At 53.8% G+C, this 26,404-nt stretch overlaps 1 pseudogene; it reads left to right on the forward strand.

Moving 5' to 3' along the window:
- LOC130023417 (vacuolar protein sorting-associated protein 33A-like) lies at positions 1-25,295 on the forward strand (annotated as a pseudogene).
- Positions 25,296-26,404: the final 1,109 nt, after the last annotated feature.

Raw genomic sequence — 26,404 nt, forward strand, 5'->3', positions numbered from 1 at the left:
GAGGTGGAGAAAATGTTCACACTCAAAGGAAGCCTCTTGCCAGCAGCCGATGTCACGAATATCAATTTTTTCGTCAGACCCCGGCTAGAACTGATGGATATAATGGCTGAAAATGTGCTTAGGTATCTCAGAGCTGATGCTGGGTCCATACGGAATCATTCCTCTAGTGGTTTGAGTGCTCATCAGGACACCTTTGCTTGCCAGCGCTTTGGGAAGTGGATCTTTGGACAGATGTGAGAGTGTGTCGGAGGAGAGTGGGGGGTCAGGAGCAGGATACTCTGCAGTCAGCCAAGGATAGATCCTCGGAACCCAGTGCGGTTCCCCAAGTCTCCCGGGAGTGACTTCTGAGCCTATAGCCAGGAGTTAGCCCTGAGCACCTGCAGGTGTGACCCAAAAACTGTAAATAAAGAATGGGAAATTTTGTGTATTGGGTTTTGGGGAGGCAGGCTAACCAAATAAACGCCCTCTCTCAGGACAGTAGAAAGCTGCATCCTGTCTCAGTAGAAGGACCCAAATTTCTTTATAAAAAGAAAAACAGCTGGGGCTGGAGCAATAGCACAGCGGGTAGGGCGTTTTCCTTGCATGCGACCAACCCAGGTTTGATTCCCAGCATCCCATATGGTCCCCTGAGCACCGCCAGGGGTAATTCCTGAGCTCAGAGCCAGGAGTAACCCCTGTGCATTGCCGGGTGTGACCCAAAAAGCAAAAAAAAAAAAAAAAAAAAAACGAAAAACAGCTTTTCAATTACTGAATACGATATGCTCAAATTTTATAAGCAAAGTCAGGAGAAACTGATTAAAATTTAATGCTGCAGCATCTATGGAGGAAATGCACCAGCCCAGTCTGCATTACGTTTGATCGATGTGGCCCCTAAGGACTTAAAAGCATGCGGGCTGTTTGCACAAGATCGGGTGCGGTGTGGAGCAACCTTTTATTTTCCTATAGACAAGCCAACACATTGCTTGATTAAATAAAAACATGTTTTTTCTGCAAGAAACAGATGTCCGTTGCAATAACCCTGAGATGCTTTTTTTTCCCTCTTTTTGGGTGACACGTGGAAATGCACAGGGGTTACTCCTGGGTCTGTACTCAGGAATTACCCCCGGTGGTGCTCAAGGGACCATATGGGATGCTGGGACCTAGGAATCCAACCAGGGTCAGCCGCGTGCAAGGCAAACGCCCTACCCGCTGTGCTGTTGCTCCAGCCCCAACCCTGAGAGTTTTCATGTCCCATCAATGGCCCAAGAGAAAGTAACACTGCCCCTTGGCAGAGCACAGGTCAGCGGTTTCCAGAAAAAGCATCAAAATCAAGAGAGCAAGAAAACTAGAATCTTGGGCCGAGTCAGTGGTGGGGGGTAGCTCATAAGCGTCTCTTTAGGGCCCACTGTGTGTCAGGCGCAGGTGGGGCCCTGGGGAGCAGTCCTCGCCTCGGGGACTCGGGCTAACGCACGGTCCTTCTCTTGCAGTGAAGACAGACGTGGACCCACAAGAGATTTCCACATCTTGTTTGTGCCCCGGCGTAGCCTGCTGTGTGAGCAGCGGCTGAAGGACCGGGGCGTCCTGGGCTCCTTCATCCACAGGGAGGAGTACAGCCTGGACCTCATTCCCTTCGACGGGGACCTTCTCTCCATGGAATCGGAGGGCGCCTTCCGAGTAAGTTCAGTCTTTGCCCTTTGAACTTGACGCTCGTTTCTGCCTCGTTTGTGATGGTGACACTGACACTGGCATTTCAGTGATTCCTGGAAGCCTCCAGTTTCTTCCTTTTGGGGAGAGACGGGAGTTGGGCCACACCCAGCAGTGCTCAAGGTTTACTCCTGGTTCTGTGCTCAAGGATCACCCCTGCCCATGCTCGGGGACCATATGTGGTGCCGGGGATAGAACCCAGGTGTGCTGCGTGCAAGACCAGCGCCTTCCCCTGTGCTGTCTCTCGGGCCGCTGCTCCTCTTGCTTATTGAGACCCTCCTGTTTCAACGAATTCGCTTAAAATTGTTAATGCCCTTACTGAATTCTCAAAAATCAATTGTCCTTAAATGTGTTTATTTCTGGTGTTTCTCTGCTGCTGGTCGATGTTTGTCCTTGTGCCCGTCCCACCCTGACTTGACTGTGGCTGTGGAGGAAGCTTCGAGAGTGGAAGGCAGGGCCGCTCCAGCCAGAAATAGTCGAGTCTGTCACTGCGTTTTTCCAGTTAGCCATTTGTGAGTGATTTTGTTTCCATGACCCGCCTTTCTCCTTGATTGAGTCTTGGCAAGACCTGAAGTCTCTTATCTTACATTTTCATTTTCTAGAAATACAATTGCCTACATTTTTCATTCAAACTCTTGAGGTTCTGCAGTGTGACCTCAGGGCTGGGTGCAGGGTGTGCGGGAAATTATGTTTCTCCCACACGCCCGTCCCAGCCTGATTCCTATTGGTTATTTTCAGCACATATTTATTTGTTTGCTTTGCTTTGGTTTTTGCTTGGGGCCTCACCTGGTGATGCTCAGGGATTACTCTTGGGGGTCCTCAGGGGTCCATATTTGACTCTTTGATGCCAGGGAAGCACCTTTGCACTGAACTACCTATCTGGCCCCCCGGAGATTTTCTTTTTTAAATGTTGTCTTTTTCTGAAAAGTGGATTTTTGTTTGCAAATATGATTTTATATGTTTTGTGTAGTATCTTTATGACAGGGAGCACTTCTGAAAAAATTCTCTTTAAAAGTGTCAGCTTGGCTCTTAGGTGCGCCTGGGCCAGAACTCTGGCTCTTTCTTCTGTGGGGTGAGATTTCTCCATGTTTAGTCCCTTAAGAGAATATGTAGACCCAAAAGCATTGATTTATGTGAGTTTTCAACTGTTGGAGTACACGGAGCTTAGGTTTATCAGGTTGCACCCATCACAGTGCTCCCAAGTCTCTCCCATTACTTTGTCCGTAACCACTTCTATGCTCTCTTCCCCAACCAATTTGTAAGGTCTCATCCTTCTTAGACACTGAAGCTGTACTGTAAGTTAATATTGCCTTTCTCCTCTCCTTATGTCTTTTGAGCAGTTTACTTTAATGCAGTGTCCTTTTGTATAGATACAGGAAGACAATTAATTCATATTATGCTTTATAACTTAGAATTTAATTGGCTTTGGATATTATTCGCTCCCGGGCATCTGCTTTCTCAACTTAAGCCTCAGTTGCCCTCACTTCCTAGTACCCCAAGGGCAGGGTCCCGAGGAGGGACTGGATGGAACCAGGGCAAGGCAGTAAGTTATGTGCTACCCTGGCATCGCGATGGGCCAGGCCAAGGTGCCACGGTTCTTAACTATAAGTTAAGAGTTTGATCATAGGCAAATGCTGTCATGATCCAAAAGTAACGACGAGACTAGGACCCTGCTGCTAGGAATAGAAAAGATATCTGGCCTGAGCACTGCAGTCTGAGATCGAGATGGCCCTAGGAGAGCAATTCTATAAGCTCACAGTATTTCTTACTGTGTCCATTCAAAATGATTAATATTATGTATGCTTATATGTTGGTTGGACAAGGAGAGGAGAAACAGGTCCTAGAAGCAGTTTTCCTGTGTGTCCTGACTAGCTTGGATTAGACTCCCTTCAAACATCCTTCAAACAGCCTTCAGTAAATGATTTCAGTATATTGAGGCAGTTTCCCTTAGCTCACAGGAACCTAGCTGGCCTTAGGTATGCAGATCCCAGGTGCTAAGCCAGGCCTGATCTTTGGGATGTAGATGCCTGGCTCCAGGCAGGCTGATGTAGATTCCAAACTCTAGGGACTGGTCTTTGTTGTGTTAATCCAAGTGCTTGTAGCTTGTAAAAGGTGAGGCCAGGATGCCTGGCCTGCACTTGTGAAGAAACAGTGTGGATATAAAGAAACAATGTATGGTTTGCTGCCTCAATGTTCTTTCTGTAACTCCTTTTGATGACATCATTATATTGCGCCCTTTAGAGGTACTGTGATCTATATAAGGGAGATTTAAGGGCTCTCTGGGGGGACATGTGCATCAGAGAACCTGGGAAGATGGGGCTGAGGACAGAAGCTGAGAGAACAAAGTAGCACATGCTTGAGAGATCCTGGGGCCTCCATGACATACATCTCTTCCCTGTAATAAACTGCTGCTAAGACCAACCAGCCTGGTCCCCGTTTCCTTCCTTCACCTGACCAATGCCATCCACCTCCCCGGAGTGGGGAAACGGCCTGAGACCACCGAACATGGGCTGTGGGAGAGATAGACCGCCGGCCCTTTTATTTTTTGTGTGTTTACACATTCAACCAGATGTTTTTCCTATGACATATTATTCACTGTAAATAGGGAAAATTGGGCATGGCTGGAGTTCTGGCAGGCCGAGTGAGACCCACCCCAAGTGGGTAACCAGCACCTAGAGTGTGCGACCCTCAGCCTCAGAGAGAAAGGGAGGGAAAGGGAAAAAAAGTACCGGAATGAAGGGGAAGATGCAAGGGGGAAACACATCAGCTTGATAATGTCCTATAAAAACGGCGTACCAGGGCCAAAGAGATAGTAAGGTGGGTAGGGCACTTGCCTTGCCCCGGCCGACCCGGGTTCGTTCCCGGGACCCCATATGGTCCTCCAAGCCTCGTCTGGTGTGACCCCCAGTTCTAAGCCAGGGAGTCAGCCTGAAAACGTGCCCAGCCCCAATGCTCCCGGCGCCGCTCATAGAGGCGGGACTGAGTAAAAATGTGTGTATGTAGTATCAGTGGGTTTAGCGCTGGGCCCTCGCAAATGGCCCTGGGGGCTGAACGGCCCTGTGAAATCCACTGAGAAGGGTAGAACTCGGCTGATAATGCAAAGGTTCACCCCACTCCCAGTTACAGCAGAGCAGAGCATGCAGGGTAGACATGTGTTGTTAACGTGTGTGTGTGTGTGTGTGTGTGTGTGTGTGTGTGAGTGACACATCTGGCGATGCTCAGAGTTACTCCTGGCATTCTAGTAGCCTGGCATTGGTCACTATCGCTCTGGCCTCTGTTGTTAGCACTGTAGCACTGTCCTCCCATTGTTCATTGATTTGCTGGAACGGGCACCAGTAACGTCTCTATTCTGAGACTTGTTGTTACTGTTTTTGGCACATCGAATATGCCACAGGGAGCTTACCAGGCTCTGCCGTGCGGGCAGGATACTCTCGGTAGCTTGCCGGGCTTTCCGAGAAGGACGGAGGAATATAACCCGGGTAGGCCACGTGCAAGGGAAACGCCCTACCCGCTGTGCCATCAGCCCCTGTGGTTAACGTCAAAAAAAATTTTTTTAATACGGAATTATGGGTGGTGGGGATATAGCTTAGAGGGCTAGAGCCCCAGCATCACCTGGGGAGCCCCGGGTTCAGGACAGGAGGGACCCACACACCACCAGATATGGCCCTAGGGGCTTTTAAAGAGGAATTACAAGGGCTGGAGCAATATACATTGGGAGGGCATTTGCCTTGCACGCAGCTGACCCAGGTTCAATCCCCGGCAACCCATATGGTTCCCGAAGCACCACCAGAATAATTCCTGAGTACAGAGCCAGGGGTATCCCCTGAGCCTCGCCGGGTGGGAGTTGTTTGAGGTGTCTCTGTAGTAATAAACCATTTTTTAAAATGAATGTTTTGTTTTTGTGCTCGGGGCTGGGCAGGGCCGGGCAGGAGCCGGCTTAGCTGTCCGCAAGCAGACACAGTTCCCACTCTGAACAGTCTCCTGGGCCCCTGAGCAGTTCGAAAGAGGCCCCCTAATGCTTCCCTTCCACTGAATCTTCCTCTCTGCTCTGCTCCAATGCGGAGTTTCTGGTCCTTTTCTGAGGACTCTTTGGACATCCCAACCAGGTTGTTCTGGACTGAAGTGTGAGGCTGCACCCCAGACTTGGCAGAGACATCCTATGGGACCTTTGGGGATACTGTGCTCACTCTGGGCCAGGCTATCTGGGAGGTCTCCCTCTGCACCCCGCCCCCAGTCTGCACCCCTCGTCCTCACGCCTTTGGGGTGCACTCCCGCAGGCCGCTGCCTTAGACAGGGTCAAAGATTCCACGATGAGGGGCTGGAGCAAGAGCACAGCGGGTGGGGCCTTTGCCTTGCATGCGGCCGACCCGGGTTCGATTCCCAGCATCCCATATGGTCCCCCGAGCACCACTAGGAGTAGTCCCTGAGTGCATGAGCCAGGAGTAACCCCTGTGCATTGCCAGGTGTGACCCAAAAAGGAAAAAAATAAAGAGAGTCCCACGATGGGCACCAGCAGTGCCGCCGCATCAGGTGGAGTGCAGGTGAAGCGCGTTGCTTGGTTTCCCTCCTCTGCTCTCTGCACTTGCTGGATGAAGGGATTGAGGCGCAGGAGTGATCTTGAGGGCCCGCTGGGGACCGTGTGTGCTCTGTCAGACCTGCTGAACCGCCCGGCTGGGGGCGCGTGCGTGCTCTTCCCTCTTTCTGGGCCAAAGATGTTTCTTTTTGTCTGTGTGTTAAATGGACCTTGTGGCCCTTCTCCGAGACCGTGGCTGCCCTCCTCCTGTCCCCTGTGACACTCGCTGCTGTATGTGGGAGAGGCTGCCTGCCCTTCTGCAAGCCCAGAGTATTCTGCCGTGTGGTCACGCGGGCATGCGGATGCCAGCCTTTCCTCGCCCGCCCAGCGATACTCGCCCCCAGTAGAGTCAGCTGCCTTGGAGCCTCGGTGCTGACTCGCAGAGCCTGTGCCCATGCGCCCGGCCCTCTCCCACAGGAGTGCTACCTGGACAGCGACCAGACGAGCCTGTACCACGCGGCCAAGGGCCTGATGATGCTGCAGGCCCTGTACGGGACCATCCCCCAGATCTTCGGCAAGGGCGAATGCGCCAGGGTGAGCCGGGGCGGGGAGGGGAGCCTCTCTCCTGCGGGTGGGGATTGGGGCTCCACCTCGCAGTGCTCTTGGCTCTGTGCTAGGGCCACCAAACTGAGGCTGTCTGCGTGCAAGGCGTGACCCCTGGCCCCTCTGCTGTCTCCCAGCCCTCTTTCCTTTTCTCTTTTCTGTTCTTTATCTTTTCTTTTCCATCCCTACTCTCCCTCCCTCTCTCGCACTCTCCCTCCTCCCACCCTCTCTATACCCAGCAGTGCTCGGGGCTCACTCCTGGCAGGGTTTGAGGGATCGTATGCTGTGCCAGGAATTGAACCTGGGTCAGCCACCTGCAAGGCAAGCATCCTACCCACCATACTGTCTCAGGCCTGTCTTGTTTTATTTTATTGTTCGATTTTTTTCCGTCTTATTTTTAAATTTTGGATTGCTGGACTCTTTTTTAGCTTCATTTAAAAATCCGCCCATTGCTAAAAAGGCTCTGCCTGATTCTGTACTTTGTTTCCAGCAAGTGGCCAATATGATGATCAGGATGAAGAGAGAGTTTACAGGAAGCCAGAATTCCATATTTCCTCTTTTTGATAACCTCTTGTTGCTTGATCGAAATGTGGATTTATTAACGCCCCTTGCGACTCAGCTGACATACGAGGGACTCATCGATGAAATTTATGGCATCCAGAACAGTAAGTGAAGTGACATCAGTTACTAATAGGTTAGCTGAGTAAAATCAATCTCAAAAGTGTCTGTTTTCGAAGGTGCGGCCTTTGTGTGTAAGTCAGAATACTTGAAAATGTCAGGCACTGACTTTCAGCCCAAGGTTAAAGCGAGCTCGAGCCAGGACACCATCGGGGAAACCGAGGCAGGCCTTGTGAAGAGGTCCATGCGGTGTGCAGCCCCGCTGCTCAGGCCGTCCAGGGAGGCGTGAGGAATAGAGTGTTTCTGAGGGGTGCCTGGGTCCGAGGTCAGGGGGGTTTGGCCCCGGATGTTAGATTCTGTAGCACTTCAGATCTGAGTGGGGGCCAGGAAAGCTCACGGGGCTAGTGCCAGGTGCACAGCCAGCGCTCGGTTCCATCTGCGCTCCTGCCTTGTCCGGTGAGCACTGAGCCAGGAGTAGCTCCTGCTGGGATACAGTCCGAGAAGTTTCCCACAGTCTGATTCGTGTCTTTTCTTCAGAACAGGGAGCCCCAGGCCGCAAGAGGGGTAACTCCAGCGCCTTTAGGAGTGGCCCTGGCCGGGAACAGCCCTGGGGATAGAGCCCCGGTCTGAAAGGACGGGGATGCAGCTAACTGCATGGGGTCTCTCTGGGGACACAGAGCCCTGCAGCTGCTGAGTGCTGGCCGAGTCCGGACAGTGCTGTCTGTCCAGTGTGCCAAGCTGGTTATCGCAGAGTGAATTGCGATGGCGTGTGTGTGTGTGTGTGTGTGTGTGTGTTCATGTGTGTTAGTGTGTATGTCACTGCAGTGGTAAATGCATGGCTCAGTGACAGCGGCCACGGAAGCAGAACAGGACCACACGTGGAGGCATTTCCACACAACAAAGTGTTTCCCTGCTCTTTAATAATTATGGAGGTGTTTCCGTTTTGTTTTTTACCAGTTGTTCCGAAGGATAACTTCTTAAGTTGTTTCCTTCTGTGGGGACACTCGTAAGCAGTGCCCAAGGGACTGTGGGGCTGATCTCGGTGATTTTCTGCTCTGTGGGGCCAGTCCGTGGCCCTGGGGCCGCTGGGGCTGTGCCTGGCAGCAGCTGGGGGGTGATGCCACACACACAGCCCCTCCCCAGATTCCTGCTCCGAGCTGTCACTGGCACAGGAGCACCCCGTGCGAGGGGTCCCCACCTCCTGGTGCTTCTGCAAGTCTCTCGGGGGATCTGGCAGAGGGGTTGGGGGTGCGGAGGTGTGAGAGATGGGGCTCGAGGGGTGCCTCCGGGAGGAAGGAGTTTCGGGAACTCACAGTCTCTTCACATCACACACTTCCTGCTGATCAAACATTTAATTAAGGGAGAGGGCTGGAGTGATAGCACAGTGGGTAGGGCGTTTGCCTTGCATGCGGCTCAGCCCGGGTTCGATTCCCAGCATCCCATATGGTCCCCTGAGCACCGCCAGGAGTAATTCCTGAGTGCAGAGCCAGGAGTAACTCCTATGATCGCTGGGTGTGACCCTCCCAAAAAGAAAAAATTAAGAGAAATCTGAAAAACAAGGGGAAATTGGGCTTCCCCATAACCCCCCAGCTCTGTGCCCGTGGCTGGACCGAGGGCGATGGCAGGCCCGTGCAGGAGCTGCGTGCAGGCTGCCTGGGCCAGCGGCTGCCCCTCAGCTTTGAGCTGGAATGCGAGGTCTTGCCGACCTCGTGTATCTCAGCATGTGCTCAGGCCCCGGGTCCCACGGCCACCGTGGCGTGCTGTCTCCAGACGCTGGCACCCGGGCTGTTCGGAGCGGCTTAGGATTTGGAAAGCATCCGAGAAGTGTTTTTCTTCCGTCGGTCCCTTTCTCTCCCCACATTTTCCAGTGCAGGAGTTCTTGTTGTTGCTTTATGATTCTCAGCACCCACCCCACAGTGCTCAGGGCCCACACGGGGCAGTGCTCAGAGGAAGACAGCTGGACTTGAGCGTGAGCTGCCCCCGATGACCCGTCTCTCTGGACCCACAGCAGGGGAGCTGATGGTGTGTAGACACGTCGGGATTTGTGTTGAAACTGGAGGAGATGTTTTTTTGAAAGGAACCAACTTGGAGCTAGAGGCAGTGCAACAATTAGGGTGAGTTTGGTCCCCAGGACCGCATATGGTTCCCCCAGTCACTGCCAAGAATAAGCCCAGAGCACAGAGCCAGGAATAAGCCTTGAGCACTGACAGGTGTGGCCCAAATATCAGAGAAAGGAAAAAGAAAGGAAAGAAGCCGTCGGAGCTGTCTCCCGCCCTCATGCACACTTCCATGCTGAGGTGATTCCTGGGATCTTGTTTTTCTTTTTCTTTTTCGAAGAGTATCTTGCCCGCACGGCAAAGCCTGGCAAGCTACCCGTGACGTGTTCAATATGCCAAACACAGTAACAAGTCTCAAAATGGAGACGTTACTGGGCCCGCTTGAGCAAAATCGATGAACAATGGGAGGACAGTGACAGGGGTCACACTTGGCAATGCACACGGGTTACTCCTGGCGCTGCACTCAGGAGGTACTCCTGGCGGTGCTCAGGGGGCCATATGGGATGCTGGGACTCGAACCAGGGTCTGCCCAGTGCAAGGCAAACACCCTCCCTGCTGTGCTATCACTCCAGCCCCATCCTGGGCTCCTCTTGGCTTGTTGAGATGTCGGTGTAGACTGCATGCACTTGCACACGCCAGCAGGACAGACATTGGGCCGCCCTGGGGCATGTTTCCTCGGGTGGCCCCATCCTGAGTTCGGTTCGGGCTGGCAGTGGCAGAAGGCGGCCCACGGGCCAGGCCAGGGAAGCCGTGCGTGAAAAGTGTGAGCGTCCTGCGCTCGTGCGCAGCTAGTGACTCAAAGCCCAGTGCTCTCCCCTGAAAGGAAGTCTCTGGAGTCTCACTTGGGGTGTCCCCTCCCGTGCAGGTCATGTAAAGCTGCCGCCCGAGAAATTCGCCCCGAAGAGGCAGGGTGATGGGCAGGACCTGCCCACAGAGGCCAAGAAGCTGCCGCTGAACTCAGCCGAGGAGCTCCACGCCGAGATCCGAGACCGCAACTTCAACGCCGTGGGCGCCGTGCTCAGCAAGAAGGCCAAGGTCATCTCGGCCGCCTTCAAGGTGACTGGGGCCTGGGGCCAGGTGGCAGGCGGGCTGCGGGCGCCTGGGGAAAGGTGGTGCCAGGCCCTTTCCTGGTATCAGGTCCTTTGCCAGTCACCGTCCGCACTCCCTGTCCCTCCCTCCTTCCTCCCAGCCGCTGGCGGTGGCGGCATCTCCACTTGCTCCTGCATCTAGGGAATCCGGGATCAGCCCGAGCAGGCGGGGACGGCGGGTGATACTGAGAGCACAGTCCCCGGCCCCCAGCTTCCTTAGCACCTCGCGCCCTCCTGCTGCTCTTTATTCTGGGTTCAGCTCACTTTTGAAACCTGAATCAGTAAAATGATAGAAGCTGAATTTTTTAACTCTGGGGAAGTTTTTAAAAATCACTTTTTCCCTTGAAGGATGGATTTCCTGATTTCATCTTTTTTAGGAGTTATCTCCACTATATCAGTATTTGTATTTCTTTGGATTTTGTTTTTGAGGGGAGGCACACCCAGAGGTGCTCAGGGCTAAATCCTGGCTCTGCGCTCAGGGATCACTTCTGGTGGGCTGAGGCAACCACATGGGATGCTGGGGATCGAACCCAGGCTGGTCGCATGCAAGGCGAGCACCTCGCCACTGTTCTGTCACTCCGACCCCATGGTTGTTGTATTTCTGAAGCTGCTTTTGTCTCACTTGGGTTTTGTTCCTCAATTTTTTATCTCCTCACCGTGACTTATAAAGCTATGGATAAGAAGTGTCGGGCATTCACTGTGCCAGCTCCGAGCTCGCCGTGGTGTCCAGTTCCCTCCCTTCCCGCTGCCAGTGCTCAGGGCTGGCTCCTGGCAGGCCTCGGGGTTCTGTGGGGAGGCCGGGCACTGAGCAAGCGCCTCCCCCACTGTATAGCTTGGACCCAGGAAACGTTTTACACTTGATTTGCTATTGCTGAGGTCTCAGGCTATACGAGCGTTAGCTTTTGTGGCTTCAAGGCAGTTTGCTGAGCTCCACATCCCTGGCAGGGACCATGCAGTGTCAGGTGTGGCCTGCGTGGGACCTGGGCTCCCTCCCTGTCCACATGGTCTCCCAGTGCTGCAGGATGTGGCTGTCGCAGTCCCTGGACCCACCAACCTGCCTTTTCTATTTTCGTGTGGCTGTGGGATCTGGTTATAGCCTAATTCGTTTTGTGTCCGTTTCTCACACTAAAAATTAATTTGGGGGAGCCGGAGGGATAGCACAACGGGCCAGGCGCTTACCTTGCATGCAGCTGACCTGGGTTCACTCCCCAGCATTCCATGTGGTCCCGGTGCAGGCCAGGAGTGATCCTTGAGCTCCAGGCCAGGAGGAAGCCCGGGGCACTGCCTTGCACGTGATTCAAACGTGCCCTGGGCAACCCAAAGACCTAAACTCTTAGAAATGCACTCTTGGCAGCCAGGGCTGGGGCTGAGGCACAGTGTGTGTGTGTGTGTGTGTGTGTGTGTGTGTGTGTGTGTGTGGCCTTGGGTACCTTCCCAGCACTGCTGTGGCTGTGACTGGGGCACGCCCTGTGTGTGTGTGTGTGTGTGTGTGTGTGTGTGTGTGTGTGGGGCCCTGAGTGCTGTCCCCAGTACTGTCGTGACCTTCTCCCCTCCCTCAGGAAAGGCACAACACCAAGACGGTGGGCGAGATCAAGAAGTTCGTCTCCCAGCTACCCCACATGCAGGCGGCGCGGGGCTCCCTGGACAACCACACCTCCATCGCCGAGCGCATCCAGGACGTGACGAGTGAGTGCCCCGTCCCGGGCTCAGGCTCAGGGTGTGTCACTGGCTCCCTGCTACTTCTGGGGGCCCCGGCTACTGTTTCACTTGTGCATTGTTCCCTGTGCCAGCCGCTGGGTCCTCGCAGAAATGTTCCGAGTGTGACTGTTGGGTTCTGCGGGGTCAGGTGGTGCAGCAGGGCTCTCCCAGGCTCCGGGTGGCGCCAGCACTGCTTCGCCAGACCTGGCACTACTTGCTGAGGTTGGTTTCAGTCGGATGTTGCAAGGAGCTGGAGTTGCAGCGGTACTGCAGTGCCTGGCACACAGCCGGCCCGGGTTGGATCCCGGAGTCCCATATGGTCTCCGAAGCCTGCCAGGAGTGATCCCTGAGCACCACCGGGGGTGGCCCCCAAACGAACCAAAGTAAAATGCCCTTGGGAAATTGCTTTAATTAGTGTGAAGGGGGAGCTGCTAGGGCCCAGGCCCCGGGGCTCTGTGTCTAGGCGCACCTCGGGGCACAGGCTGTCAGCCTCACTGTTCTGGAAGGTGCCTTCCCGGTGATGACTTAAACTTGGTGCTTGCTTGCTACTTTGCATGCCTCTGGGAGAAATGAGCATTTCTCCCACTTCTGAAATGCTCGTGCGTTAATTATGTTTCAGCGTCTGAAGACTTCTTTGATCAGTTAACCGTGGAGCAGGAGTTTATGTCCGGAATAGACACTGATAAGGTACGTGAACACTAAAACCGTTTTAGCCGATAGTTAACCAGATTGGCAAACAGAACTCGAGGTAGGAAAGGAATCGCTTTGATTCCCGTGTCTGGCCTAAATACCTGCCAGGGCAGAGCAAAATGTGCGGAAAGAGATTCTGCCAAGGGATAGGTTTCTGTTGACCGGGGGTGGTGTGTGTGTGTGTGTGTGTGTGTGTGTGTGTGTGTGTGTGTGTGTGTGTGTGTGTTCCATTGCATGTGTGTGTGCATGTGTTCCATTGCTGTTCGCTGTCCTCAGAGAAATAAGACCCAGCCCTGAAGCCCAAGACTATTGAAGCCCATCACGGATAATATAAGAGCGTGGGTTATATGATCGCTTTTCCTGTCTGCCCGTCAATAAATCCCGCATTCTCACTTGCAGCAAGCAAGCGCCCAAATTCCCCACAGTCCCTGCTACTTTACTGATGCTGCTGAGGTGTCGCTGACAAGTGGGACAGTTGCACCCGCCTGCAGCCCCTGGAGCTTAGGTTGTCCAGGGAGTGTGGGCAGGAGCGTGAGCCAGTCTCCAGCCTCTCCTTGATTGGGCCTCTCAGGGGCCCGGGAACTCCCAGGCCTGCAGGCCCAGACCCAGCTCTCACGCATGAATCTGCCACGACTCTAGGTCAACAGTTATATGGAGGACTGCATCGCCCAGAAGCATCCGCTCATCAAGGTGCTCAGGCTCATTTGCCTGCAGTCGGTGTGCAACAGTGGGCTCAAGCAGAAGGTTCTGGATTATTACAAAAGAGAAATTCTCCAGGTCAGTGTTTCTAAGTGACTCATTTGCCAAGGGCGAAATTTTTTAAAAAGGCAGTTGGCCTTGCACGTGGCCCACCTAGGCTCGATCCCCAGCACCCATATGGGTCCCCTGAGCCCCACCAGCACTGATCCCTGAGCACAGGAAGTGGGGGGGCAAAAGCAAACAAAACAAAGGAGACATCTGGAAAATAGCACGGCAGGAGGTGTGGTTGGCCTCCTTTTCCTACTCAGTCATTTGAGTACACTGTCATCTATCTTCCTTACCTTGGGCCCATGTATTCTGGCTTTAAAGTGAAAATGTGGGATCCAAAGAGCTCGAAAGGGGCTGGAGCAATAGCAGAGCAGGTAGGGCGTTTGCCTTGCACGCAGCCGACCCTGGTTCGATTCCCAGCATCCCATATGGTTTCCCGAGCACCGCCAGGAGTGATTCCTGAGTGCAAAGCCAGGAGTAACCCCTGAGCATCGCCGGGTGTGACCCGAAAAGAAAAAAAAAACAAAAACAAACCAAGAGCTAGAAAGGGGTAAGGCACTTGTCTTGCATGCTGCCAGGTATGACTCAAAAACAGTAGTATCAAAATGAGAGTGAAAATGTTCGCTCCCTCTTCGGAAGTGGGAGATCTAGCAGGCTCCCCAACTTCTCTTGCAGACATACGGCTACGAGCACATCCTGACGTTACAGAACCTGGAGAAGGCCGGGCTGCTGCGGCCCCAGCAGGGGGCAGGAACAGCTACCCCGCCATCCGGAAGACCCTGCGCCTCTGGATGGACGATGTGAATGAGCAGGTGAGCCGAGTCTTCGTGCACACGCAGTCACATGCACGCCATCTAATAGGCGAGCCGAGCCTTCACGCACATGCACACGCGCCAGCACACACACAGACACGTACATAGACATACACACACATTTCCCCAGTGGTGTGGCATCTTGCTGGTGGGAAGGCGCTGCCCTTGCAGAAGCCAGGACTGAGTGGGGCTTGTTGGGGGACACTTTTTGACGATGGGGGCCCTTGTCCACTTAGGCCTCAGGGCGGGGGAGGCTGGTCTGGGCTCAAGGAAGCCTCTGGTCAGCGAAAAGTCCAGTAAGAGGACTGGGGACCAACACAACTGACTCACCGTGGGCAGTTGGGGCTGCTGGACTCAGAGTCACTGTGAGAGAGGGGGGTTTCAGACTGGGGGTCACTGTGATGCTAGGGGCTGTCACTCTCACCCTTGGGAGATTTGGGCGTGGCTGTGCCCTGGGGCCTCGGCCCCTGGAAGAATGCCTGAGAGTAGCTTGGCTGGGCTTAGAGCTCTCCACATTCCCTCCCCACAGTGGGCCAAGTTTCCATAGGAGAAGTTTCTCACCAAATCGATGAACAGTTTTTCTTCTGTGGGGGTCGGATGGAATCTTTCCCGGGCAGACCGTTGAATGTTCAGACCCAGCGGTGCTGGGGTTTGGCCACGCCCCTGCCCTCTGCACGGGCTGCCGGGCACTGGCACCTTCCAGCACACAGGGACACCAAGCAGCTTTCTGAGATTGGTTTGAGACAGAAGGAGTCAGGGCCAGGAGAGGTGAGGGCAGAGCCATGCGTCAGCTCTGCACCACCAGGTCTGATGCATAAAGCTGTAGGGGTGGGGGTGGGGGGGAGAGAGAGAAGGAGAGAAGAGAGAGATTGGGAATTGGGTAGAGGGTGGAGATGGCAGGGCTCAGCGGGGTAGGCTGGAGCACACTGTGTTCCTCCCCAAAGTCAAATCCAGGACGGCAGCGTGGAGGACATTTGCCTTTAATGCGGCCAACCCAGGTTGTGATCCCTGAGTGCAGCACCAGGAGGGAGCCCTGAGCACCGCAGCGTATGGCCTCCGCCAAAAAAAAAAAAAAAAGATCCCATGGCCCATTAGGCAGAGAGGAGTTGCTTGACTCCAGGTGTCCCTCTCGAATCCTCCGCAGAACCCCACGGACATCTCGGCTATGCCCCCCTCAGCATGCGGCTGGCCCAGCTGCTCTCCCGGCCTGGTTGGCGCAGAATCGAGGAAGTTCTGCGCATTCTCCCGGGCCCCCGCTTCGAGGAGCGCAGCCGCTGCCCACGGGCCTGCAGAAGAAACATAGGTTTGTGAGGGATTTTGTTTTCGTGACCCGCCTTTCCCCTTGATTGAGTCTTGGCAAGACCTGAAGCCTCTAATCTTACATTCTCATTTTCTAGAAATACAATTGCCTACATTTTTCATTCAAACTCTTGAGGTTCTGCAGTGTGACCTCAGGGCTGGGCGCAGGGTGTGCGGGAAATTCTGTTTCTCCCACACGCCCGTCCCAGCCTGTTTCCTACTGGTTATTTTCAGCACATGTTTATTTGTTTGCTTTGCTTTGGTTTTTGCTTGGGGCCTCACCTGGTGATGCTCAGGGATTACTCTTGGGGGTCCTCAGGGGTCCATATTTGACTCTTTGATATCAGGGAAGCACCTTCGCACTGAACTGTCTATCTGGCGCCCAGGAGTTTTTCTTTTTTAAATGTTGTATTTTTCTAAAAGGTGGTTTTTTTGTTTGCAAATATGATTTTATATGTTTTGTTTACTATCTTTATGACAGGGAGCACTTCTGAAATATTTCTCTTTCAAAGTGTCAGCTTGGCTCTTAGTGGCGCCCGGGCCAGAACTCTGGCTCTTTCTTCTGTGCGGTGAGGTTTCTCCATGCTTAGTCCCTTAAGACAATTTCTAGACCCAAAAGCATTGATTTATGTGAGTTTTCAACCAGATGCTTTTCCTATGACGTACTTTTCACTGGAAATAGGGGAAAGTGGGCATGGCTGGAGCTCTGGCAGGCCGAGTGAGACCCCCCCCCGCCAAGTGGGTAACCACCACGGAGAGTGTGCGACCCTCAGCCTAAGCGAGAAAGGGAGGGAAAGGGAAAATAAATACCGGAATGAAGGGGAAGATGCAAGGGGGAAACACATCAGCTTGATAATGTCCTCTAAAAATGGCGTACCAGGGCCAGAGAGATAGTAAGGTGGGTAGGGCACTTGCCTTGGCCCTGGCAGACCCGGGTTCGTTCCCTGGCACCCCATATGGTCCTCCAAGCCCCGCCTGGTGTGACCCCCAGTGCCAAGCCAGGGAGTCAGCTTGAACCCGTGCATGGCCCCGGCGCTCCTGGTGCCTGTCTGCGCCCTCTGCGCCCTCTGCCATTGGAAGCTTGTGCAGGTGTGTTTGAGACACAATCGCATTTCCCTGCGTTCTTGGGTGTGTGAGTTGATTTGTGATACTGCTACTGCTGGTCTCAAGACACGACCTTTCGAGAACGCAGGTGCATCACCAGATTTCCAGGCCCCCTTTCCCTCAGCATGTTGGTCTCAGCAGCACCTTAAGAGAAAGAACCTGGGGCTCGCTTGGTTTCTGGACTGCTGTCACCCAGCTCCCCGTGGGTTTGCTCACGTCTCTGGGCTTCGGCCTGTGGAATCCAGAACTTTCCTGGGCTCCCCCGATGGTCTCTCCCCACCCCAGTCTTGGAGCAGGGAAGGGCTTGCATGCCATTGTGTGGTGATAGGACAAGGGCCTGCCCGACCCTGTGTGGTGACAGGACTTGGGGTTCACCTTCCACGCGAGTCATTGCATGTCTGGGAGAGGCCTCTCTGCTCCTTCTGTTCCCAGTCAGCAGTGCGGAAGCTTTGAGGAAGCGGCTTGGTCACCCCAGCTGAGTGTAGGGGCTGTCTCGGTCACACCCAGGGTCGTTCCTGGCCTGTGCGGGCGGGGTGGGGCCATCCCAACAGGCAGACCCAACACAGGTCGGAACCAAGGGCCCCACATCCCCCCGTGGATGCTGCATTCACGTCTTCTCCCCGCCCTGAGCCACGATGGCCCCCAAGTCAGCATCCCGGCAGGGGTAGCCACGGCTCTGCTCACCTGAGCTGCTCGCAGTGGCCCTCACTCCGGGTATTCTGCTCGAGGGACCCCAGAACTTGGGCACCCTGGCGTGTGTCATGTGAGCAGTTAGATTGGGCTCAAAGCGCTGGGGGGCTCCCAAAGAACCACCAGAATAATTCCTGAGTGCAGAGCCTATCCCTTGAGCCTCGCCGGGTGGGAGTTGTTAGAGGTGTCTCTGTAGTAATACGCCGTTTTTAAACATGAATGTTTTGTTTGGGTGCTCGGGGCTGGGCAGGGCCGGGCAGGAGCCGGCTTAGCTGTCCGCAGGCAGACACAGTTCCCGCTCTGAACAGTCACCTGGGCCCCTGAGCAGTTCGAAAGAGGCCCCCTAATGCTTTCCTTCCCCTTCATCATCCTCTGTGGTCTGCTCCAATGCAGAGTTTCCGGTTCTTTTCTGAGGACTCTTTGGACATCCTGAGCAGGGTGGCTTAGACTCAAGTGTGAGGCTGCACCCCAGACCTGGCGGAGCCATCCTACAGGGTCTTTGGGGATGTTAGGCTCACTCTGGGCCAGGCTCTCTGGGAGGTCTCCCTCTGCACCCCGCCCCCAGTCTGCACACCTCCACGGTGTTATCTTTTATTGTTAATTTTTTGCACCCGGAGAGGCACGGGTGTTACTCCTGGCTGTGCAGTCAGGATTTACTCCTGGCGGTGCTCAGGGGACCATATGGGATGCCAGGATTTGAACCCAGGTTGGCTGCATGAAAGGCAAATGCCCTCCCCGCTGTACTATCATTCCAGCCCCGACACTAGAAGCTTCGACCTGGGGATCCTTGTTCCTTCAGGTCTTTTGCATGGAAGGGCGGGTGTGAGTCAGTACTCAGCGGCTGTGAGCATTGGGGGGAATTCCATGTCATGTGGGGTGTCCGTGAGTTTTCCGAGGCATGTGGGGTATCCCCTGGCGGGTTCTGCAGGGCAGCTGGGGCTGGGACCCGGGTTAGGCCAGAGACGACCGGCCTCACCTCCGGTCACCTTCTCTCAGTCCTGTTTGCCGGCTTGCTCTTCTCTTCGAGCTCTTGCTAACTCTGATTTTTCCCCCTGACACATAAAAATTTCCTCTATCTGGATATTTTGAAGTTGAATGCCAGCGTGAGGCGGGTGACGGGGCTCACTGATGACAGTGAATAGATGCCGTTTGCATATGTCCTGTGCCTTCAGGCTGTATATAGTCTTGAACTGTGTCTGCAGCTCCTGAAATTTTGTTTGGAACGGAAGACTGATTTTTATGTAACTTCCTGATAGAATGTCATGCGGTGCTGCCCGAGGGGTAAGGGGTCCTCAGAGTCCTGAGAGGGGAAAATGACCCAAATTGAGGTGCTTCCTGTGTGCCAGTGTCCCATCACGCCACACCTCCCAGGGCTGGTGTTTCCCTGTCCAGAAGACGCTGGACAGACGTGAGCCAGAGCTCTAGCAGGGAGGAAGCATTTGTGCTGCGGGATGAAACAGAACTGCCTTCGGAACCCCCAGCTTCTAGTCAAGCTGACATTTTCAAGAAATACAAAATGGACTTTTATTTTTCCCATTTTTTTTTTTTTTTTTTTTTTTTTTTTTTTTTAATTTATTTAATCACTGTGGGAAAGGTTACAAAGCTTTCAGGTTTATGTTTCAGTCATGCAAATATCAAACACATTTCCCTTTACCAATACTTATTTTTTACCATGAAGAACCCCAATAAAACCCCACCCCCCACCCCTCCCCGTCCCTGTGAGGCAGATGAATTCTAGTTAACACTCTATCTGCTTTGATTAGATTCATTGTTTCAATAAAAGATTCACCACTATTATTTAGAGTTTACCCCCCCCCCCCCCCCCAGATCAGACATGCTGAAAAAGCATTGTGAAGTGATTTGCTTTCTAGAGCTGGGTTAAAGAATTAAATGTTGGTTTTGGATTTCTGCTATTTTACCTATTGACCCTGGAAGTATTTCTACTGAAAGTCAGATAGTTAAGAAACTGGTTTCTGTGTTCTGGAGTCTTGGCCGTGCTGGAGAGCCGCTCGCGGGGGGCAACCGGTGGCCTCGGTAGGGCGTGAAGGGCGGAGCGAAACGCCCCCCTTCCCATGAGGTTTTAGTCGCCCCCACACTCCCGGCTCATACCTGCTGTCCACAAGGCACCCATGTGGCCGCCATCTTTCTTTCCAGAGAGGAGAGGGCGAATGGGGCAACACCCTTTCCCCTCCGGCAGACTTGATGGGCTGGATCAACGCATAGTCCGTTCACTTTTCTGCTCCAAGCTGCTGGGTTCTGCATTAAGTCCTTGTGCTTCTGGGGCCATGGCCATGCTGGAGAGCCGCTCGCGGGGGGCGACTTGTGGCCTCGGTAGGGCGTGAAGGACGGACCAGAACGCCCCCCGACCCATGAGGTTTTAGTCACCCCCACTCCCCCGGCTCATACCTGCTGTCCACAAGGCTCCCATGTGGCCGCCATCTTTCTTTCCAGAGAGGAGAGGGCGAATGGGGCAACACCCTTCCCCCTCCGGCAGACTTGATGGCCTGTATTTTTCCCATTTTTAATACCAGAGCGGGCCCAGTAACGTCTCCATTGGAGACTTTGTTGTTACTGTGTCTGGCATATCGAATACGTCACGGGGAGCTTGCCAGGCTCTGCCCTGCCCTGAGAGATATTTAGCTTACCCTTTTAAGGTTCATTTAGAGCAGATCTTGGCGGTAAATCAGAGTTGGGTGCTAACCGTGTTCAGAGTGTTTGCCTATTTGCGGCCTTCTTTGTCTCTTAAGAGGAGCCGTAGTTACAGGCCTCCAGAGAAAACAAAACACAAGCACCCGCTTCCTCCAGGCTTGGTTCCTCTGTTCTCAACCCCTGGCCACTTGTCTATGCATCGTCCCCAGAGCAGGTGGGGGACAGAGGCAGAGAGGGTCTGAGCAGCCTCTGCATGGTGCTCCCCGAGCAGTGCTCCCCATCTTTGTGGCTTCTGTTGAGGTTCTGAAGTGAGTCATCAGGTTCTAGTGACAAATGTCTCATGTACGGCGTGACACAAAGATGGAGTTTGTGCCATCAGTCCCCGGGGTGGGAGGAGGGAGCGTCGGGTTTTGGGGGTCAGTGGCAGGAGGATGTGACCCATAGCATGTCGGCTTTATCTCGGGTGGGGGAAAATGGATCGTTTGGGGAGGAGTGTGCTTGGGGTACAGATTTGCCGTGTTTTTCTGGATTTCTCTCTCTCTTTTTTTTTTATTTAGGAGTACTGCTATTTATCCAGCCACGGATTAGCTGATTGAATTCTGCATGAACTCCACCTTACTTTTTTTTTATTTTTTATGATTTTATTTATTGAATCACCATGAGAGCAGTTACAAAGCTCTCAGGTCTAAGTCTTGGTCATACAATGAAACACCCGTACCTTCACCAGTGCCCATTTTCCACCACCAACAACCCCAGTATATCCCCATCCCACACCCTCCCCCTATGTGTGGGGCAGATGATTTCCAAATTATTTTCTCTCGACTTTGATCACATTCGATATTTTGACACCAGACCCACCATTATTGTTTGAGATTTTACCCCAACACTCAGATCTGCTGAAAAGGCAACAGTAGACAGTTTGTTTTCTATTGCTGGTTATGAATAACCTATGATGTTGTGTGGCTGCAGTAGTGGCCACGTGATTTTGAAATTCCAAATTTGAACACTTCAATCTGGAGGGATTTCTGCCCAAACATGCTGGGTTCCGAGATTTGCTCCTGAGTCTCTGGCATCCTGGTCATTAAGCAGCTTGATCAGGAGTCAGAGAGGCCGTTCATGGACAATGACTTGGGGTCTCGTTGGGATGGGGAGGACAGGACTGGCTCCACCCCCATCCTGTGAGGCCCAACAATTTTTGTCACTGAGGGCCCAAGCCTGACTGTCCAGTGACCTCTGGAGGATAGCGGCCACCTGGCCGCCAGGGGGAACAGGCCAAGGCATGAACCCATGGGCCCAGCACTGCAGGGACCAGACGCATTTCTGCCAAAAGCCACTGGGTTTCGAGATGTGTTTCTGAGTCTGTGGGATCATGGCCATTGAGCAGTTCAATCAGGAACCAGAGAGGCCATGCCTCCAATGATACAGCTGAGCCGGAGGTGGCTTGTGGGTGTGTTTCCCACATACCTAACTTTTGGCCGTTTACTTTCTTGGTAAACTTTGCCCCAAGTTTTTGGGGTCTGGCCAAAGACACAGCAGCAATTTTGGGGTATCTGGAGTCTGAAGGTGCCATCAGGCTGCTGATGCACTCGCCTCACAAGGACAGTGTTTTTCGTTCGTTTGTTTTTAATGTAGGAGTACTGCTATTTATTCAGCCACTGATTAGCTGATTGAATTGGGCTTGAACTCCACCTTACTTTTTTTTATTTTTCATAATTTTATTTATTTATTATTTTTCTTCTTATATTTATTTATTGAATCACTGTGGGAAAAGTTACAAAGCTTTCAGATTTAAGTCTCGGTCATGCAATGATCAAACTCCTTTCCCTTCACCCTTCACCAGTGCTCATTTTTCACCACCAAGAACCCCAATATACCCCAGCTCCCACCCACCCAATGCCTGTGAGGCAGATGATTTCTACTTAACTCTCCTCTACATTGATTGCATTCATTATTTCGACAAAAGATGCACCATGATTGTTTAGAATTTACCCCCCCCCCCCAACAATCAGAATGGCTGAAAAGGCATTGTGAAATACGTTGTTTTCTATATAAAGTTTGGAGTTCCGGGGCTGGAGAGATAGCACAGTGGGTAGGGCGTGTGTCTTTCACGTGGCCATCCCGGGTTTGAGTCCCAGCATCCATATGGTCCCCTGAGCAATGCAGGAGTAACTCCTGAGTGCAGAGCCAGGAGTAACCCCTGTGAGTGCAGAGCCAGGAATAACCCTTGTGCATCGCCAGGTGTGACCCAAAAAGCCAAAAAAAAAAAAAGTTTGGTGTTCCTCCCCTCCAAACACAGGTGTGAGGTGCTGCGTCTCGCTGAGCAAGCAGAAGGAAAGCAGAGAGCTCGGGCCCAGTGGTTGATGCAGATTGCTGGGCCGGGCCGTCGAACAAGGGAAATTTGGGGGTCTCTGGGACCCGTCCTCGGGCCCAGTGCTCTCCGGGGCCCCTGGCTTGGTCGTGTCCTACGAGTTGGGGGCGAGCCTGGCCTTTGTGCTTGCGTTGCGTTTGGACGGGCAGGTGGGGTGTTCAGGGCCCAGCTGCTGACACCTGATCCCGCCCTGGCCAGGTGGGAGGACGGAGATTGGCGGCTGGCCCCAGAGATGCCCAAGATAGCCAGTCAAGGAGATAACCAGAGTCAATACCACTGGAGTTGGGTGATAGGCTGAGATAACGCACCGAGCCGCTGAGGCAGATCCTGTCTGGAGACGCTCGCGCACCTTGATCCCAGGCCGGCCTGGCCTGGCGGGGGTCGGGGGCGAGTGGGCACCAACCAACCAACCTCGGCGTTTCCGTGGCTCGGAGCTTCCGGGCCCTTCCGCTTGCTCTGCTGTTGTTTTGTTTTTGGGTCACACCTGGACATGCTCCGGGGTCTCTCCTGGCTCTGCACTCAGGACTTACTCCTGGAGGTGCTCTGGGGTCCCTATGGGGTGCCGGGATTGAACCCGGGTCAGTTGTGTGCAAGGCAAACGCCCTCCCCGCTGTACTAGAGTTCTGGCCCCATGGCCCAAAACTTAAAGAAAAATCCTTGCTGGGGTTGCCCCGTCGCTGGCGCCCTGTCAGCCTCGTGGGTCTGCACACGGCTTGTGCAACTGCCTCGAGTGGCCAGTGACAAGGGGCGCCCTCCTGGCCTCCTGCTCCCCAGGGCTGCTCTCTGCCCGGTGCTCCCGGCCCTGCAGCCCTCAACTCCTGCCCTGTGTTCCCTCCTCCTTTCTGTGGTGTCCCCCTCCTCTCTCGGTGGCCCTCCCCCTGGGGTCACCCCCCTTCCTGCGTGGTGCTGGGACAGCAGAGCTGCCTGGTTTGTGCCGGCTTTGTGCCAGGTGCACATGTGACCCCTGGGACTTGGACTCAGGACCTCATGCTTGTGAGGCAGTGCTCAAAACCCCCTCTCGGACATTCCTCCCCTTCAGGCTGAAGGAACGGACTTGACCCACGTTCAGGCTCACACCTCTGCTTCCTGCCAAATCACTGCCGGCCACTAGCAGGCCAGGACCCGTGTGCCATGCCTGTGTGAAGCAGGGACGTTCTGGGGCGTGAGCCTGCTAGCGTCTTTGTCATGGACACATGTGGTCCCATCACAGGATTTAGGGTCACGGTCCAAACACAGGAGCATGGGGGTGAGGGGGTCGGGGCATGTTTAGGCCGGAGACTCTACTGGGCTCACACACGGCACTGAGTGCTCAAGTCTCAGGGAGACAGTGAGGCTCAAACACATTTTCTTTTTTTTCTTTTTTTTTATAATTTATTTATTTATTTATTGAATCACTGTGGGAAAAGTTACAGAGCTTTCAGGTTTAGGTCTCAGTCGTGTAAATATCAAACACATTTCCCTTTACCAATACTTATTTTTAACCGCGAACCCCAATAGAACCCCACCTCCCACCCCTCCCAATTCCTGTGAGACAGATGAGTTCTAGTTAACACTCTGTCTACTTTGACTCGATTCATTGTTTCGATAAAAGATGCACCATTATTATTTAGAGTTTACAACCCCCCCCCCCCCAAATCAGACATGCTGAAAAAGCGTTGTGAAATGATTTGCTTTCTACAGCTGGGTTTGGATTTCTGCTCTTTTACTTATTAACCCTGGAAGTATTTCTATTAAAAGTTAGATAATTAAGAGATTGGTTTCTGTGCTCTGGAGTCGTGGCCGTGCCAGAGAGCCACTCGTGGGGGGCAACTGGCGACCTTGGTAGGGCGTGAAGGACGGGCCGGAACGCCCCCCTTCTCGTGAGGTTTTTGCCGCCCCCGACCCCCGGCTCAAACCTGCTGTCCACCAGGCTCCCGTGCGGCCGCCACCTTTCTTTCCAGAGAGGATAGGGCGAAGGGGGCAACACCCTTTCCCCTCCGGTCAGTCATGATGGCGCGGTTTAACACATAGTCCATTTGCTTTTCTGCTCCAAGCTGCTGGTTCTCTGTGTTAAGTCCTTGTGCTTCTGGGGCCGTGGCCGTACCGAAGAGCCGCTCGGTAGGGTGTGAAGCTCAAACACATTTTCTTTCGCGCTGTTTTTTTCTTTTTTTTGGCTTTTTGGGTCGCACTCAGTGATGCTCAGGAATTACTCCTGGCAGTGCTCAGGACTGGTGATCGAATCTTGGTCAGCCGAGAGCAAGGCAAACCCCTCCCCACTGTGCTCTCACTTCAGCCCCTCCTTTTGCATCTTTTTGTGTTTTTTCAGAATTGATTGACTTCCTCGTAGCGTTTGATGGCCCTGACGTTCTCTGTAGAGTCCCTTGTTGCACACTGTGTTTCGTGGGCACCTTGGCGTCAAGACTTGGCGCTTGCCTGGTGCATGGCTCACCCCATAGGTCCCCTGAGCACCGCCAGGAGTGATTCCCGAGTGCAGACCCAGGAGTAACCCTGAGCACTGCCGGGTGTCCCAAAAAACAAAAGGAAAGAAAGAAAATAGGTATCCTTGCCCAGAAGGGTAGCCCAGGGCCAAGGAGCCTGCCTTGCCTGTGGCTGACCCCACCCCACCCTGTACGTCACCCCCCCCTCCCACCCCCCCCACCCCCCCCCGCCAGGTCGTGCCAGGATGAGCCCCGATGACTGCATCAGAGTCGGCCCTCAGCCCCTAGGTTAGGTCACTCCGCCCTCCCCTCCTCCCCACCACTCCCCTGTTCCTGCTCACTCATCCTCGAGGGGACCCGCACTCATTCAGCTTGTGCTCCCAGTCGGAGCAGGCCAGGCCATACGCCTCTGTACAGCTCTCAGGCCTTAGTGGGCTGGGCCACTCCCTGGCCACGGTGCGGCAGGTGTTGCTCACAGCACTGGGGTCACAGAGAGCAGGACTGTCAGGGTCGGGCTCAGGGCCTCTGCCCTGTCGCCCTGCCCCTCGCCCCCCCCTCCCGTCCACAGATTTTATGGCCCGGCTCCTGAGGAGGGCCCTGGGCACGGTCACTGGGTCCAGGTCCCACTCGGGGGATGCCGAATGACCTCAGCTGGAGATCTGTAACTGCTAAACATTTGTCAACCTTTTTCTGAAACCACTTTCTCAGGGCCCAGGGGTCCAGAACTGGGCCCCGCAGGGACCAGAAGCACATTGGCCAGCTAGTACTGATGTCTGCAGGGTAGCCCTCCGGAGCTTCAGCCGGACCCTGGCGTCACGAAGGGTGGCGCCTGCCCCTTTAAGAAGGGCCCATGATGCCCTCCTCCTTGCTGAATTCTCATTCTACCTTGGAACGTTCTAGACTCCAAGTGCCATTTTCAGTCTCTGCAGGAGACTGGCACGAGCCTGTTTGTCAGAGCTCAGTTCTCTAAGCTGCGAGTGCAGTGTGACACAGGTGAATCTGAGTCTTTGGGCTTTTTGCCCGCGTGGGGGCGGCTTTTTTCTCTAACAGTTCTTTAGTGTATGATAGTTTTTAATCTTTAGTTTGTTTAAGTTTTTTTAGTAGTTATATATATATTTTGGGGGGTTGGGCTGGGGGTGGGGTGGGGTGGGGTGGGGTGGCCATACCTGGCTGTGCCCAGGGGTCACCCTGGCCGGCTAACGTCCCTGTGCTGACGGAGATCGAGCCCAGGACAACTGGATAGAAGGCAAGTGCCCTCCCCACTGTCCTGCCTCTCTGCCCCCTGCGGACTTTTCTATTCAATGTGGAATGACTCTGAAGTCAGTGGGCCCTCATGGGGGGCTGATGAGAAGCAGAGGAGAAGATGTC

The sequence above is a fragment of the Sorex fumeus genome, unplaced genomic scaffold, assembly GCF_029834395.1.
Source record: "Sorex fumeus unplaced genomic scaffold, SorFum_2.1 ptg000024l, whole genome shotgun sequence".
Lineage (NCBI taxonomy): Eukaryota > Metazoa > Chordata > Mammalia > Eulipotyphla > Soricidae > Sorex > Sorex fumeus.